Source organism: Cibotium barometz, chromosome 29 (genome assembly GCF_041138505.1).
Source record: "Cibotium barometz isolate CiBa-2024 chromosome 29, ASM4113850v1, whole genome shotgun sequence".
Taxonomy (NCBI): Eukaryota; Viridiplantae; Streptophyta; class Polypodiopsida; order Cyatheales; family Cibotiaceae; genus Cibotium; species Cibotium barometz.
This window is the reverse complement of record NC_141074.1, coordinates 11,234,331-11,252,021: the sequence shown is the minus strand read 5'-3', so window position 1 is coordinate 11,252,021 and position 17,691 is coordinate 11,234,331.

The window sequence follows — 17,691 nt, the reverse complement described above, 5'->3', positions numbered from 1 at the left end:
TCTGAATTTGCCTCTTCCACCTGCATGTTGTTGTTCTTGTTGATTCTGGGACTGTTGTTGTTGCTGCTACTGCTGGCCATAATTCTGATTACCTGTTCGGCCACCTCCTTGACCGCGTCCACGGCCTCCTCTACCTCGTCCTCTTCCTGAACTCGTGTAGAAGGCCTGTTGCTCTGAACTGTTTTTGCTTTGTGAAGACTGTTGGTCTTCACCCAAGTTCTTCTCTTCGATAATCAGCATAGACACCAAATCTGTAAAGTTGGGAATGTTTTCCCGAGCCTGAATAGACGTCTTGAACGCCTTGTATTGTGGCCCGAGACCACGTAAACAGACTTCCACCTTGTCATCATCATCTACTGACACACCAATAGATGCAAGGGATTCCACAATACCCTTTATCTTCAGTGCATAGTCATTCACAGACATGCTCTTTTTCTCCACAGTATGAAGTTCATTCTTCAACTGTATCTTACGTGCCTTGGTATTTGTTTCATAAAGCTTTACCAAGGTGTCCCACGCCTCCTTGGGGGACTTGGCATCCTGAATGTGCCCAATCATGGTGTCCTGTATACTAATGGATAGCCAATACATAACCTTCCTGGCTCCTTGGTTCCAGTCTTTAAACTCTTTCACATCTGCAGCAGTCGGATTTATATCCGGTATCTCCGGTGCCTCTTCATGCTCACCTTCTATGTAGCCCAATAGCCTTTTCCCATCAAGAAATTCGTCAACCTGAACCTCCAAGCATGGAAGTTGTTCTTATCCAGCTTCTCAGCCACAATCTGTGTTATGCCATCATTCGACATCTTGCCAAACACACAATTTTACCAGAAACTGCACTCTGGTTTTTCTGCACAAACTGCTGTATTTTCTGCACAGCGGTACTGTAGTACTCTCAAATGTCACAACTAGTGACTTCAATGTGCATACATACAACAATTGGCAACTGTAGACCTCTTTGCAGCACCCACAGTGTCTGCACAGTCAATCTGTCTTCCTGCAGTTCTTAAAACAAAGTTCTGCAGAGAATCGATGACTTACCCGCAGTGCTTGAAATCGCCTGCTTTCTGAAAAATGGAGGTCCAAACGTGCCCGAAACGCGTTTTTGGCCCAGGAAATATTGTCCGATAGGACGGTATAGTTGCCCTATAGCTTTACTCCCGCGAAGAAAGCTCCTCAATCAGAGATCGTTTGCCGGTGCCTCCCGTAGAGCTCCCGACAAGGGTGTAGTCACCAACACAAATAGGGAAGAGTAGTTGAAGCTCTTACCCTCGTACCGCTTCCTGTGGTTCTCTTGCTTGCAGCTCAGCCCTTAGCACGAACTTGGCTCTGATACTATGAAAAGATGCAGGGGGGAAGAGAGCTTGAGCTCTTGCAAGCACACACACACACTCACAAAACCCTAATAGAGAACACACAAGGTGAGAGGCTCAAAATCTTCTTCTTCTTCACTCAACACTCAACACACCATATACAAGAATAAGAGTACACACAATATGAAAGGTACTCAACCAAATACATACACAGGTTCTCTATAGTGTGAACCCGACTAAATGAGCTGGCGCTATAACTATGCCAGTCCCTAGAATGGCTGTCACATAGCCTGTCATCCCACTGGCCGCATATCACCCAAGATCTCACCAACCATGCCAGTGGTGGTGTAAGTGTGGGGCCTATCTCCCAGGCGGGTCATCAGTGTCCACCGCCTCACTAGACGAGCTTGATATCTCAACAAATTTTTATTAATTCCAATTGCACCTTGGAAAATTTATTTTAATTTTTTGTTTCAGGGAAACATTTTTTTGATATTTGTAGAATTTATTTATCCAAAAATATCCCAATATTGATTTACCACTCTCTAGAAATTTTTATCTCACTAGGCAAAACAATAAAAAATAATATTTTCTTGTATTCAAAAACATAGAATCATTACAAGGGATTGAAGTAGAGGCTTAATTGTTATTCAGGCTGAGGAGGAATCTTACATCCTCTCCCACTTGAAAAACGCGAGATGTCCTCATCTCGCAAAGTGGGGGTAATCCCTCGCCAACTCTTCTTCTTTCTCCCAAGTGGCATCTTCTAGAGGGAAGAACTTCCACTTTACTAAGAATTCTCTGAGAACTATGCTCTTGAGAATCTTCTCCCGAACGTCAAGGATTTCCTCAGGTTGGAGTACCATCTGGCCTTGAGTCGGAGAGATCAATTGTTCATCATCCAGCATGTGACTCGCGCTAGGTACTTCTTAAGCAAACTAACATGGAATACATCATGTACCTTGAGATGGGGAGGCAAAAGAAGTTTGTAGGCTAGATCACCCACTTTCTTAATGACAGCATACGGCCCACAGTATCTCGGAGAGAGCTTCTTGTACTTCCCTAAGGGATAAGGAACTTCTTTTTGGTCGTACTCAAATGAAGACCATATCTGATTCTTCGAACTCTCTCTCATATCTCTTTTTATCTGCATACTACTTTTGCCTGTCTTGGACTGCCTTTATATCTTTATGGATTGATTGCATCTACTGGTCCATGTCATCAAACATTTGTCTTCTGGACATTTCGACTGTGATCAATAGGTCAGACCAAGTCAACGGTGTAAGGAAATCTTTTCCATACAAAGCTTTGAAAGGACTCATCCCAATGCTCCGATGATAAGAAGCATTGTAAGCAAATTCGACCAACAAATGCAGATGACACCACTTCTTGGGTTCCCTGCCAGCATGACCGAAGGATATCTTCTATTACCAGATTCACCCTTTCCATCTAGCCATCAGTTTTGGGGGTGATAGGATGTGCTGAGATCCAAGAAAGTTCCTACTGCTTCAAAGAATGCAGTCCAGAATTTCGATGTGAATTTGGGATCTCTGTGTCACTTACTATCCTCCTAGGTAAACCATGCAATCTAAAGATCTCCTTAAGGAAAACTCTAGCAACATCCACTGCAGAGTATGTTTCTTTCACTGGAATCAGATGGGCAACTTTGGTTAGCCTGTCAACTACCACAAAAATGGAGTTGCACTGAAGGTAATCCAGTGACAACGTCCATACTGATGCATTCCCACTTTATCTGTGGAATGTCTAGAGGCTGTAGTTTCCCTGGCATCTTGACTCTCTCTGCCTTGACTCTTTGGCACATCAAGCATTTTCGCACATGATCAAGTACATCCTTTTTGAGTCCTGGCCAGAAGAAGCTTTTCTTCACAGACATATAGGTTTTTATAAACCCTGGATGTCCAGCTATCAGGCTATCATGGGCTTCTCTGAGAATTCTTCTCTTTATTCCCTCATCATTGGGGATACATAGCCGATTATTATAATACATGCATCCTTCATCCAATTTGTACCCAAGAACTCGACTCATTTCCTAAGGAGTCTTGCTTTACTACATCAGAAGGGTAGCAATAGGGGCAAAGAATTTATCCTGCATGATTTTCTCCTTTGCTTCGTTGATCAATGGATTTGACACCACTGTTATCGTAAGCAAGGAGGTTTTTCTGCTAATGCATCTATAACCACATTTTCTCTCCCCAGCCGATACTTTATTTCAAAATCAAATTCCTGCAGGGTCTGCATCCATCTCCTTTGACGCATGTTGAGATCCCTTTGGGTGAAGATCCACTTTAAACTTTGATGATCTGTCTCATCAAGGTGAACCTTTGTCCCAAAAGATAATGTCTCCACAACTTCAGAGCATACACTACTGAGAGTAACTCCAAGTCAGGATGGCATAATTCCTCTCATATAATAAGGTTAAACAAATTCTTATCAAAAATTGATAACAAAAACTCAAAAAAGGCATTTTTCATAATCTATTTTCAATCTGTAAGCTTCTTTAATGAACAATTTTTAATCAAAGAAATTGTTTTTATAGATGGATGTTTCGTACTTATCTGGTATTCCCGACCTCACCAGTCTCGCAAGACATGATGTGTTCACCTTTGAGCATCTCATCTCTTCCACTACAATTCGAACAAGCCGAGTCAGACTCGCATGCCATTTTGAACAAGCCGAGTCAGACTCGCACGCCATTTTGACGATTTATATTTTCCTGACCCAGCAGAGAGATGACAGCATAAGTGGTTTGCAGGGTAGTATGTCCACGCCTCTTTTGTGACCGACGTACAATACTGAGGCAAAACCTCTCATTGGCCATGATTCTGATAAAGTTCAAAGTGGTACATGGTGTCATTCTATATCATACAACGCCTCAGAATTTCAGACTCTCATGCAAAATCTATAGACTCCGTAGTCGCTTTATTCCTAAGAAGATAATAGCTCCCTTGGCAGTAAGTGAACGTTTGTATCAGGGCATGGCTATGGCCCAGTACCGCCATCTTATGCGTCTCCCGAGGAGATTTTAATTTCTGGAACCGAGCTGCTCTATGTACATATTGAAACTTTTATATAAATAAAGAAATGTTTTCTGGAGAAAAATTCCCTGCTATATAAGTGATTGTTTATGGACGAACTGATAAAGAAAAATCTGTTATCGGACATATGTCATAGATCTCTAATAAGATCATTTGTCTTGTTTAAGAAATTGTTTTCCGAACCTCTTAAGTCTTAGGATCTCGTGGACGATATCAAAAATAAAAATTTAATAATATATCATTTTTGGCAGAATCATGAGAACGAGGAAACCGTGGTCGTCAGCCAAACCCTCTCTCTGAAGATGATGAGCTTGACCCTGACGTTCGCAAGGCTCTTCATAGAACTCAGCCCAGGACCCTTCAAAGGAGAAGGGGAGAACCTGGGCGAGGCTGTGGGGAAATGGGTGGAAGCCATGGAAGAATATTTTAACGTCACCGGCTACAATGAGCGAAGCAAAATGGCTCTTGCTAGGCTCAAGATAGTGGAAACAGCCAGGGTGGCATGGAGGAACCATTGTGACACCGACCGTCTAGACAGAAATACTTAGTCCTGGAATGACCTTAAAACCTATTTAAGGAAGAGATTTTGTCCCCCTGGATTTTTGAAACCAAAATGAACGAATTCTAGAGCTGAAGCAAGGGAGCAAAACCATCGAGGAATATCATCAGGCCTTCGCTCTTCTACTCCCACATCTAGATGAAGAGCAACTCATGGCTAGATTCATTCGGGGAATGAACGAACCCTTGGACACACTGGTCATGTAAGATCCCTGTCCCCACCGCGCAACGGATTCGGAGTGCTAGCACCGGAAGTAGCACATCTTGCACGGGGCAGGGTCCCACACTCGGGGCCTCGCCCACGGATATCCGGACAGGTGACTAATTCCTTGATTCTTCCAAACCGAACTCGGAAAAACTTCTCTTGCCCGGAAAGTACGGGCGATTCCACCAGGATAACTTTTCCCTAACGTAGTCAAAAGCCTTAACTAACTGAGCTCGTCTGACCGAACCCGTAAGTCCTATAGTCAGATCAGGGAAAAAGACTGTACTTGGATCATAGAGACCAACGCTTTTTTCCTCATTGAGAGGCACAGCCATTGATTCTTTTCCATAGAACAATTTTTTTGTCCAAGATTTACTTCATCTATAGAACTAAACAGAAATTGAGTCTCGATTTACGGATCCATTAGTCCAGCCTAACCCCATCAAGTATCATGGGTTAGCCAACCGCCCAACCACTGTAGTGATGGGATCCAATTAGGAATTTGGTTAGGTTTTGTCCCGGGTACCAGGGAAAAGATTTCCCAGGCCCCCTAGTCAGAAGTTCATGTAAACATAAAACTAGTCACACCACTTACACACCCAATATGAAATTGCCTTTTTCTCAGCATCAGCTAACTTTAAAACAATCCTTTAATGAAACCATTATGTCACTGAGATGACAATCCTCAGAATCTCTAGTTGAATCCATATTTCCAATCATTCATTCATCGGTGTACTTATGGCATCATTGGCAACCAGAACGCTCACCACCTGTTCACTCAGGGGCCTTTTCAATAGTTCCTAGCTCATAGTACCCGGCCGGCAATATTTTCACATATAAAAATCAAGATGGAATCCTCATTGAAGATCAACAAGATCAATCAACAGATCCATATAAGAGAGCCATGGACTCATCCGTTGAGGACCAGCAAGGTCAATCAACCAGATCCATTTGGCGACCCAGAGCCCGAGCACCGTATGGTCAGCACCTCATAGGTCACCTAGCACTTCACTCATAGGCCACTTCCTTGGTCCCTCATCCACCGTACTGGAAGCTCACCATTTAAATCGAACCGAGGCTGGTCAAGACCTCGGCCGACCTTGCTACGCGAGACATCCTCCATTGACTCTCCATCACAACAGTTGCAACTTTATCAGTTAGGTCTCCACGACCTTAATCACAAGATGGTCAAAATGTTTCCCCAGCATTTTTGACATAAAACAGTCATTTACAAACACGTCATAAATACAGTTTCTATAATGAACTCACGTCTTTCCAGATTGTTCCACATCAATCCATATTACTTAAATCATACGTGTATCTATTGTTGACCAGATACATCATTTTCCATCTCATCACATCAGATTCATTCACTTCACATAACATCCATTCCTATCTTTCTTAATTTACATTACGTCTCATCACATCCATTTCTCATTACATCTCATTCGTTCACATCTTATATTATTCATTCACATTTTGATTCACATGACATCTCATCTCATCCATTCGCTCATATCGACTTCATATCCATTCACATACATTTTTGCATTAATTATTCCATATACACATCCACGTTCATACATCCACATTCGCATCTACATCCATACATCCATTTTTCACATCCACATTCATACATCCACATCCACATCCACATCCACATTCATATATCCACATCCATATCTACATCCATACATCCATTTTCACATCTACATCCACATTCATACATCCACATTCACATTCACATCTACATCCATACATCCACATCCATATTCACATCCACATCTACATCCATACATCTACATCCATACATCCACATCCACATTCACATCCACATCCATACTTCTATATCATACATTCACATCCGCGTTCACATTCATACATCCACATCCATACATCCATATCCACATCTATATCCACATTCACACATCCACATCCATACATCCACATTTACATCCATACATCCATTTTCACATCTACATCCACATTCACATCTACATCCATACATCCACATCCATACATCTATATCATACAGTCACATCCGCGTTCACATTCATACATCCATATCCATACATCCATATCCACATCTATATCCACATTCACACATCCACATTCATATTCACATACATCCACATTCTTACATCCATATCCACATCCATATCCACATCCACATCTACATCCATACAATCATTTTCACATCTACATCCACATTCATACATCCATACATCCACATCCATACATCTATATCATACATTCACATCCGCGTTCACATTCATATATCCACATCCATACATCCATATCCACATCTATATCCACATTCACACATCCACATTCACATTCACATTCACATACATCCATATCCACATCTATATCCACATTCACACATCCACATTCTTACGTCCATATCCACATCCATATCCTTATCCACAGTCCATATCTACATTCATACATCCACTTTTACATTCCCAATCATATAACCACATACGCCTTCACATCTATTCTTTTACATCACATCCATTCTCGCCCTATCACAACCCATATACATCTTATCCCATCAGATACACTTCTTACCTCATCCCATACACATCTTATCACATCTTAACTCATCTTATCACATCCTAACTCATCCCATATGCATCTTATCACATCCTATCACATCTCATACACTCTTATCACATCCTATCACATCTCATACACATCTTATCATATCCTATCACATCTCATACGCATCTTATCACATCCTATCACATCTCATACGCATCTTATCACATCCTATCACTTCTCATACACATCTTATCACATCCTAGCACATCTCATACACATCTTATTACATCCTATCACTTCCCATACGCATCTTATCACATCCTATCACATCTCATACACCTCTTATCACATCCTATCACATCTCATAAACATCTTATCACATCCTATCACTTCTCATACACATCTTATCACATCCTATCACTTCTCATATGCATCTTATCACATCCTATCACATCTCATACACCTCTTATTACATTTTATCACATCTTATACTCATCTTATCACATCCTATCACTTCTCATACACATCTTATCACATCCTAGCACATCTCATACACATCTTATCACATCCTATCACATCTCATGCACATCTTATTAGGCATAAAGACAACTTTAGTAGGAATAACACTTTTATAATAATCCTTTTATGCATTTTACTATCCATAAATTTCAAATTAATGAGAATAATACTTTCGAAATAAAAATAAATCTTTTATACATCTTTCTATGCATAAATTTCCATCTTAATGAAATTAACACTTTTAGAATAAATCTTTTATGCATCTATCTATGCATAAAATCAAAATTGATAAGAATAACTCTTTTGAATTAAAAATAAAATTCTTTCTGTATCTTTCTATGCATAAAATCAAAATTGAAAAGAATAACTCTTTTGAATTAAAAATAAAATTCTTTAAGCATCTTTCTATTTATAAAATCAAAATTGATAAGAATAACTCTTTTGAATTAAAAATAAAATTCTTTATGCATCTTTCTATGCATAAAATCAAAATTGATGAGAATAACACTTTTGGGTTAAAATAATTTCTTTATGCATCTTTCCATGCATAAATCCAATTTAGTAGGAATTACACTTTTAGAATAAAAGAATTTCTCTTATGCATCTAATTTGTGCATAAAATCCAATTATGATGAAAATCTATATAAAAAAATCTTTTATGCATACAAATCATTTATGATGATGAAAATCATTTATGCATACAAATCCTTTATAATGAAAATCATTCTTTTGTTATAAAAGAATTTCTTTTATGCATCTAATTTATGCATAAAATCCTTTATGATGAAAATCACACTTTTAATATTAAAAAAAAATTCTTTTATGCATCTACTTATGCATAAAAATCAATTATGATGAAAATCACACTTCTATAAATAAATATTTCTAGTATACATTTTTCTATGTCTAGAATGAAAATAACCCTTTAAGAATACTCATACGATGGGGATTACTCTTTTTAACATAAAATTTAATTACTAGAAATCCTCTTTTTCTTAATTCATCAATTATGCATAACATAAAATTTAGTTTCTCCATGATTACAATGAAATTCTTTCAATTAATCTAGGATGATAATTCCTAGAATATGGTAGGAAGTCCTCTTTTCATGCTTTGAATGAAATTATTTTATGTGTAATTTTTATGTGAGCATTTACTCATTTTTGGGTAATTTCTTTTACAAATTAGATTTAGCTCCTCCCCACACATGGATTGATCTTATTGGCCCATAGGAACCTTAATTTAAAATTTCAAAAAAATCTTGAGCAGATTATTCTTGATTTCTAATGCACCTTATGGAAATCTTTTTGAACTTCTGTTTCAGGGGAACTTTTATTAATAGGATGAGAATTTTTTCTATCCAAAAATATTCAAAATCTAAATAATCTCTCTCTAGAACATTTTCTCTCTCTAGGCCAAAACAGATATTTCTGAAGAGGGATTTGACTATAGGGGAAGATACTAGACATCTTGAGAGGCTGGGGAGGAATCTTACATTCTACCCCACTTACAAAACGCGAGATGTCCTCATCTCACAAAACTAGAGGAGAATTCTTTTTCTTAAGATCCAACTGATTATGGGTTCCTTATATTTTGGTGAACCCAAATAGAATCCTGGGATAAAGATCCCTTATATAAAACTCATTATTAAATAACAATTCACTCAGATCATAACATTCAATTCCTTATCAGAACTGTCTATGGAAATTTTTCATTTATGCAGATTTTAATTTGACCTCCTTCAACTTGATCCACTGGGTCAAGTGTTAACAACAGCAATCTGCCATCACAATCCACTAATCTCATAGTGATTTGCTGGAGTTATTAATGTCATTCCAGTTATGAACATCATCACAGGGACTCGTCCCATTCATCCTCATTGTGGTTTTGCTCAGCTTATTACATTTCAACCAAATTTCAAGAATCATCATTTTTCAATCAGAATCCAAATCAACTCATCATTTCAATCAGAATTTAAAATCATATCAACCATATTCGAATTCATCATCTGGATAGTATTAATGCTTATAATTCCAAGTCTTAGATTTATTCCCTCATCATTGGGGATACATAGCCGATTATTATAATACATGCATCCTTCATCCAATTTGTACCCAAGAACTTGACTTATTTCCTGAGGAGTCTTGCTTTCCTGCATCATAAGGGTAGCAATAGGGGCAAAGAATTTATCCTGCATGGAATTATAAGCATTAATGCTTATAATTCCAAGTCTTAGATTCATTCCCTCATCATTGGGGATACATAGCCGATTATTATAATACATGCATCCTTCATCCAATTTATACCCAAGAACTCGACTTATTTCCTGAGGAGTCTTGCTTTCCTGCATCATAAGGGTAGCAATAGGGGCAAAGAATTTATCCTGCATGATTTTCTCCTTTGCTTCGTTGATCAATGGATTTGACACCACTGTTATTATTGCAAGCAAGGAAGCTTTTCTGCTGAGCGCATATGCAACCACATTTTCTTTCCCCGGTCAATACTTTATTTCAGAATCAAATTCCTACAGGGTCTACATCCATCTCCTTTGACGCGTGTTGAGATCCCTTTGGGTGAAGATCCACTTCAAACTTTGATGATCTGTCATCAAGGTGAACCTTTGTCCCAAAAGATAATGTCTCCACAACTTCAGAGCATACACTACTGAGAGTAACTCCAAGTCATGGGGATGGTATAATTCCTCTTATGTGTTCTGAGTTTTCTGGATTCATAGGCCACTGCATGACCTTCCAAAGGGTTTGGTAAAATCTGGCAATTTAAGAATAGGGTTGAGGCTGTCTTTAGCTTGTCAAAGGCACTCTGACACATTGCAGTCCACTGAAAAAGTGTACTTTTCTTGAGAAGGTTAGTCAAAGGGAACGCTACCTGAGCATACCTAGGTATAAAGATCCTATACCATCCGGTAAACCCTAGGAATCCTCAGACTTCTTTTACTGACTTGGGTTCTGGCCATTCAACTACTGCTTGGATCTTTTTGGGGTCAGGAGAAATCCCATCTTTTGACACTATGAATCTCAAGTATTCAACCTGATCAACAGAGAAGGAACACTTACTCTTCTTTTGCAAAGAGTTGGTGTTTCCTTAGGATTTCCAGGACTTTGCGCACATGACCATGGTCTGCAGCATTCTTTGAGTATATTAAGATATCGTCAAAGAAGACAAGAACAAAATCATCCAAGTATTGTCTGAGAATATCCTGCATAAGACGATTGAATGTCGCCGGGGCATTCGCCCATAGCGAGTATTGAATGCTATCTTTGGGATGTCTTGCTCCTTGATTCTAATCTGGTAGTAATCGGATTTGAGATCTATCTTTGTGAACATTTGGGTCCCACTTAACCAATCCATAAGTTCATCAATCCTAGGAATAGGATACTTATTCTTAATTGCTAATTGATTCAATCCTCTGTAGTCAATACAGAGTCTTAACGTTCCGTCTTTCTTCTTTTGAAAGAGAACAGGCACACCCCAAGGTGAGACACTGGGTGTGATGAATCCCTGCTCTAATAGTTGTCTTAACTATTCCTTAAGTTCTATGGCTTCAAGGACTAGCATTTTGTATGCACACTAGGCTACTGGCTGAGCTCCTAGGGTTAATTCGATCTCATGATCTACATCACGAGACGAAGGCATCTCAGTCTCAGCTCTTCAATAAACACATCTGCATACTCACTTAACCACTCTCGTTCTTTAGCCTTGCATTTTATGTCTACTAGATTCATTTTAACGACATACACAACTTGCTTCTTTATGAGCCCTTTTAATAATTCGGAAGCCTTGACTAAATGTAGCACTGGGGATTTGGAAATCCCAATTCCTTGAACTTTACTCCCGTGAATGTCAAGGAAAGAGATTGTTCCTTTGTGACAATGAATGTCAGCCTGATTCTTTTGGAGCTAATCCATTCCAAGGATTCCATCATATATTCCCAGGGGTAGGACTCTGAACTGGCACTCTGTTACATTCCCATCCAGGCTAATGCAAGAGTCGGTCTCTGAACTTTGGGACCCTGGCTTCCTTGGCCCACCGAAAGAGATGGGCGCAATCCTTGAGATGGTGCCCCAAATCCCTGACATCCGAAGCATCTGTTCTTGCTTCTTCAAAGCCCTTCCCTTTGCATTCTGGAGAGAGCCGGAGTTTCTGAGAATGTACTTCGGGGGAAAGGTCTTCCTTCATTTCTAAAGCTTCCCGTCTCCACATTCTGGTTAGGACCTTGTTGTCTCTTTGGAGGCGAAAAGTTGGAAGAACTTCTCGATGTCTGAAATCTTTTGAAGGATGAGGGAGCTAGCTTTGGCAGGAAGGCTTTGGCAAAGTCCTTCGCCATTCTGACAACTTCATCCATGGACACTGGCTTGGCATTTTTGACCAGTGTGTCCAAGGGTCGTTCATTCCCCAAATGAATCTGGCCATGAGTTGCTCTTCATCTAGAGGTGGTGAATATTTCAGTTGAGAAGAGCGAAGGCCTGATGATATTCCTCGATGGTTTTTCTCCCCTGCTTCAGCTGCTCTAAGAATTCGTTCATTTTGGTTTCAAATCCAGGGGGACAAAATCTCTTCCTTAAATAGGTTTAAGGTCGTTCCAGGACTGAGTATTTCTATCCAGATGGTTGGTGTCACAATGGTTCCTCCATTCCACCCTGGCTGTTTCCACTATCTTCAGCCTCGCAAGAGTCATTTTGCTTCACTCATTATAGCCGGTGATGTCAAAATATTCTTCCATGGCTTCCACCCATTTCTCCACAACCTCGCCCAGGTTCTCCCCTTCTCCTTTGAAGGGTCCTGGCTGAGTTCTATGAAGAGCCTTGTGAACGTCAGGGTCAAGCTCATCATCTTCAGAGAGAGGGTATAGTTGACAGCCATGATTTCCTCGTCTCATGATTCTGCCAAAAATGATATATTATTAAATTTTTATTTTTGATATCATCCACGAGATCCTAAGACTTAAGAGGTTCAGAAAATAATTTCTTAAACAAGACAAATGATCTTATTGGAGACCTATGACATATGTCCGATAACAGATTTTTCTTTATCAGTTCGTCCATAAACAATCACTTATACAATAGGGAATTTTTCTCCAGAAAACATTTCTTTATTTATATAAAAGTTTCAATATGTACATAGAGCAGCTCGGTTCTAGAAATCAAAATCTCCTTAGGAGACGCATAAGACGGCGGTACAAGGCCATAGCCATCCATAGCCATGCCCTCATACAAACGTTCACTTACTGCCAAGGGAGCTATTATCTTCTCCTTAGGAATAAAGCGACGAAGGAGTCTATAGATTTGGCATGAGAGTCTAGAATTCTAAGGCATTGAATGATATAGAATGACACCATGTACCACTTTCAACTTTATCAGAGTCATGGTGGCCAATGAGAGGTTTTGCCTCAGCGTTGCACGCCGGTCTCACAAGAGGCATGGACATACTGCCCCCCGCTCCAGGGCTCCTGCCCGGCGAGACAGAAGCGGAGTCGGCCTCTCGCGCGGGGCAAGGTCCACACACGGGGCCTCGCCCGCGGATGTCCGGGACGAGAGGCTAGCCCGGGCGGCCCCTCTCAGACTGGGGCCCGGAAGACTCCCCTTGCCCGGAAGGCACGGGCGATTCTGCCAATTGGAAAAAATCTTCTAACGGGGAATTTACTCTAACGAGTCAATTCTTAACTAGATAAACTGATCTGACCAAACTTGAAGTCACATGGTAAGATCAAGAAGAGACTTACACTTGGTCCATGGAATCACCGCTTTTTTCCTCATTTACGAGGCACAGCCGATGATCCCCTCCCACACAGAACAAGGTCTTCTCAGGATTTAAAACTAAATAACGTAACTAATCGTATCTAGTTTTTTCACAAGAATCCTCCAGCCTCTAACCCCATCTGGCCCATAGGTTAGCCAACCACCCGTGACCACTTAATTGGTGGGATTCCTTTATAAAGATTTGGTTGGGTTTTTGCCCAGGTACCTAGGAAACATCATTTTCCAAAATTCCAAGTCCATTGTATTACAAAAATGTATCCTTTGAACTCTCCGTTGAAGACCAGCTGGCCAACCAACGAGATCCAGTATCAAAATTTGGTTCTCAAAAATCTTTCTTTTTTGTCCATCCGAAATCTTCCTCGACGTACGCATGGGTGTCCTAGCAACCGCGAGCCTGTGCATCGCCTGGTCAGAACCCTCTAGCAGCCTCCCTTAGGTATCCTAGCACTTCACTCAGGGACCGCTTCGTCAGTCCTCACCCATCGTACCACCAACAAAAGCACACCATCTTAACCGTATCGAGGCTGGTCAAGACCTCGACAGGCTTTGTCGTGAGCAACGTCCCTTGTGATGACTCCTCGCCCAGTTGTTCCAACGAACCTCCTCTTAGAAAAACATAAGCTAAATGCTTCCTCCAGCATTCTGGCATAAAATAGTCCTTTGAATGAAAAAAACAGAGGTTCCAATGCAAGTAAAATTCTAGTTTGAGATCGATTTTGAAAACCCTTTTTCCATAATTCCCAGTTTCATAATAAGGATCCTTGATCTCTCATGAGGGTAATCTACCCGTCATTTTGTCCATTTATCCAACTAGATTCTTGGTGAGTTTGGTCAAGGAAAAACTAGATTAGTTTCGGTAGTCTATTCTTTGGATTTAGTAACTGCAATTGGTCACGAAGTTTTTGTCTGATTCAGATTGAGAGAAACACAATTAGGTTTACTGTCCGTCCCTCACGTAGTCTAACCAAATTCATTCGGTTAGTTCTACAAGGATTCCCTTCAACTAAACATCTAGATTTTGGGTAAATATCAATTTAGTGATTTTACCAATTAAAATATCCAAAGATATTCTTTATGCCACATAATTTCTCAGCCTTAATTCATTGGGTAGAATTATGGTCGAAATTCATCTTTTGACACTAAAATTTAATTCGAATCCATCTTTTCTTAAATATCATAAAAACTCTTCTTTTAACTAAAATATCAATACCTATTGTTTTGAATCAACTTGAAATCCTTCTTTTTCTCATTTCGATGAGTGCAATCCAATTATCGTGGGAATTCCTCTTTTACCATAAATTAAATCTACTTAAAATTCTTCTTAAAAATTACATATAGAAGTGAAGCCCCCAACCAATCAATTGGTTTAGCAAGTGGAGAAGAGAGCTCCAAGAGTTGTTGATATGAAGAGAAAGAGAAGCTCCAAGCTCCCCAAAAGTAGAGGAATTTTAAGGGATAATAGAAAATATGATTATTTTAATGTAATACTTGCATGGTATAGCTCACAGATGAGAATACAAAAGGATGAGGGTCTATTTATAGGTGAGGGAGGCCACGAACTGAGTCCAACTGGGTTCTAGAATTTTCCAGCTTCAGTTTGACTCAATTTAGACAAGATTTGGACCAGTTTGGGTCTCCTTTTGATCTAGGAGCGAAAAGAGTATTCCAATCTATATTCCCCTACTTGTGCCAACACATGCAAAATTTGAAGCATCAATGTGCGTATGAAAGATCAAGTCCCAGTTGGGTGTGCTGTTAAGATAGGTGCTCTAGCCAGCACATTCTTAAGTTCATCACATATGATTTTTAGCATTCTTCTATCCATTCAAAGACTTTAATAGTCGATGCATTTGAAATGTTTCTTTTTTTAAAATTATATGCATTTTCTTTTCCCACTCCTCTTTGGGTAGTTATGCATTTGAAACAGCCCTTTGTTTTATGAACACAAACTGGACCATCTCCCCGACGTCACCTTCTGTCTGTCTGTCTCTGTAAGATTCCTCCTCAGCCTGAATAACAATTAAGCCTCTACTTCAATCCCTTGTAATCATTCTATGTTTCTGAATACAAGAAAATATTATTTTTCCTTGTTTTGCCTAGTGAGATAAAAATTTCTAGAGAGTGGTAAATCAATATTGGGATATTTTTGGATAAATAAATTCTACAAATATCAAAAAATATTTTCCTAAAATAAAAAATCAAAATAGATTCTCCAAGGTACAATTGGAATTAATAAAATTTGATTTAGAAGTCCTTAGCCTAAGGGTCAAGATTTTTGAATTTTTTTAAATTATGGTCCAATTAATGTTTCTATGGACCAATAAGATTAATCCAAGTGTTAGGACAAGATAAATCCAAAGAATAAAAGAAAATACCCAAAAATGAGTAAATTCCCACATAAGATGAAGAGTTGACTAAGTACTAGGTTTATTAGTTAAAAATTATGAAGTATTAATTAAAAAATGAGATATTTTGGAGTAATCATTCATTTTTGACACATGGGTAAGAAAAAGGGGGCCCTCCAAACTGGTCCAAAACTTGTCCAAATTCAGCCAATGGAAAATTCTAGAACTCAGTTAGTGGCCTCCCTCACCTATAAATAGAGCCTCATTCCTTTGTATTCTCAACTGTGAACTAAACTATGCCAGTATTACTCTAAGTTAAGCTTATTTTCTATTATCCTCTAAAAACCCTCTACAAATTGAAGAGATTGGAGCTTCTCTCTCTCTTCAATCTTCCTTGGAGACTCCAACAACATAGCAAACAAATTGATTGGTTGGGGGCCTCTATTGTGATCAAAGAATCAAGTAATTTAGGAGGTAAAGTGTGGATTATTGTCTTCTTTTTCTTAAATCTCCAAATGTTTCTCTTCTCAACCCCTCTCAAGCTTGAGAAGCATTAATTTTAATGGCTTTTGAATACTATTGAAGTTCTTTAATGTATCATAATGAAGAAACACATAAATTTCCATTTATGCTTAATTTATAATGGTTTTTAAGCATTTCTCTCTCTTCCCCAAAGAATGGTCATTCCTATGACCTATTCTCAATTCGAATGAAGCTTCTCATGAAGCATTTCTCTAATCTAAAAGTAATTTCTATGCTTGTCTAATTGGAGGCCAAAATAATGGGTTTTTAATACTTTTATGCTATTAAATTTATGGTAAAATTAAGAATCAATCCATAATTGGATAATGATCCAATTAGTGGTTATTCTAATCACATGAATAATACAAAACTTTATTCTTTCAAATTTATTGAGAATTATCAGTAATAGCAAAATGGAGCTATGGCAAACTTTTAAACACATAAATCATTTTCATTCATAATATGAAAAGAGGATCATGGAAAATTGAATTTTATGTTTATGCATAAATAGTAAATTACAAAAAAAAGAAATTTCTAGTAATCCATTTTTTATGTTAAAAGAGTAATCCCCATGACAATGGAAATCCATGTACTCCAATGAAGTAAGAGAAAAATTGTGATGCTAAAATAATGCATATGTTATTTAAAAATTAAAGAAGGGTTTTAGTTAAATTTATCTTTTTGCATAGGTAAATTTTAAATGATGAAAGAGGAATTCCCACTATATTGGAATCCAAATATTTAAATGAGGAAAGTGTAATTCCTAGTGTAAAGGAATTAATGAAGATTTTTATTTTAATTTTTAAGAGAAAATTTAGTTAAATTTATCTTTTTGCATAGATAAATTTTAAA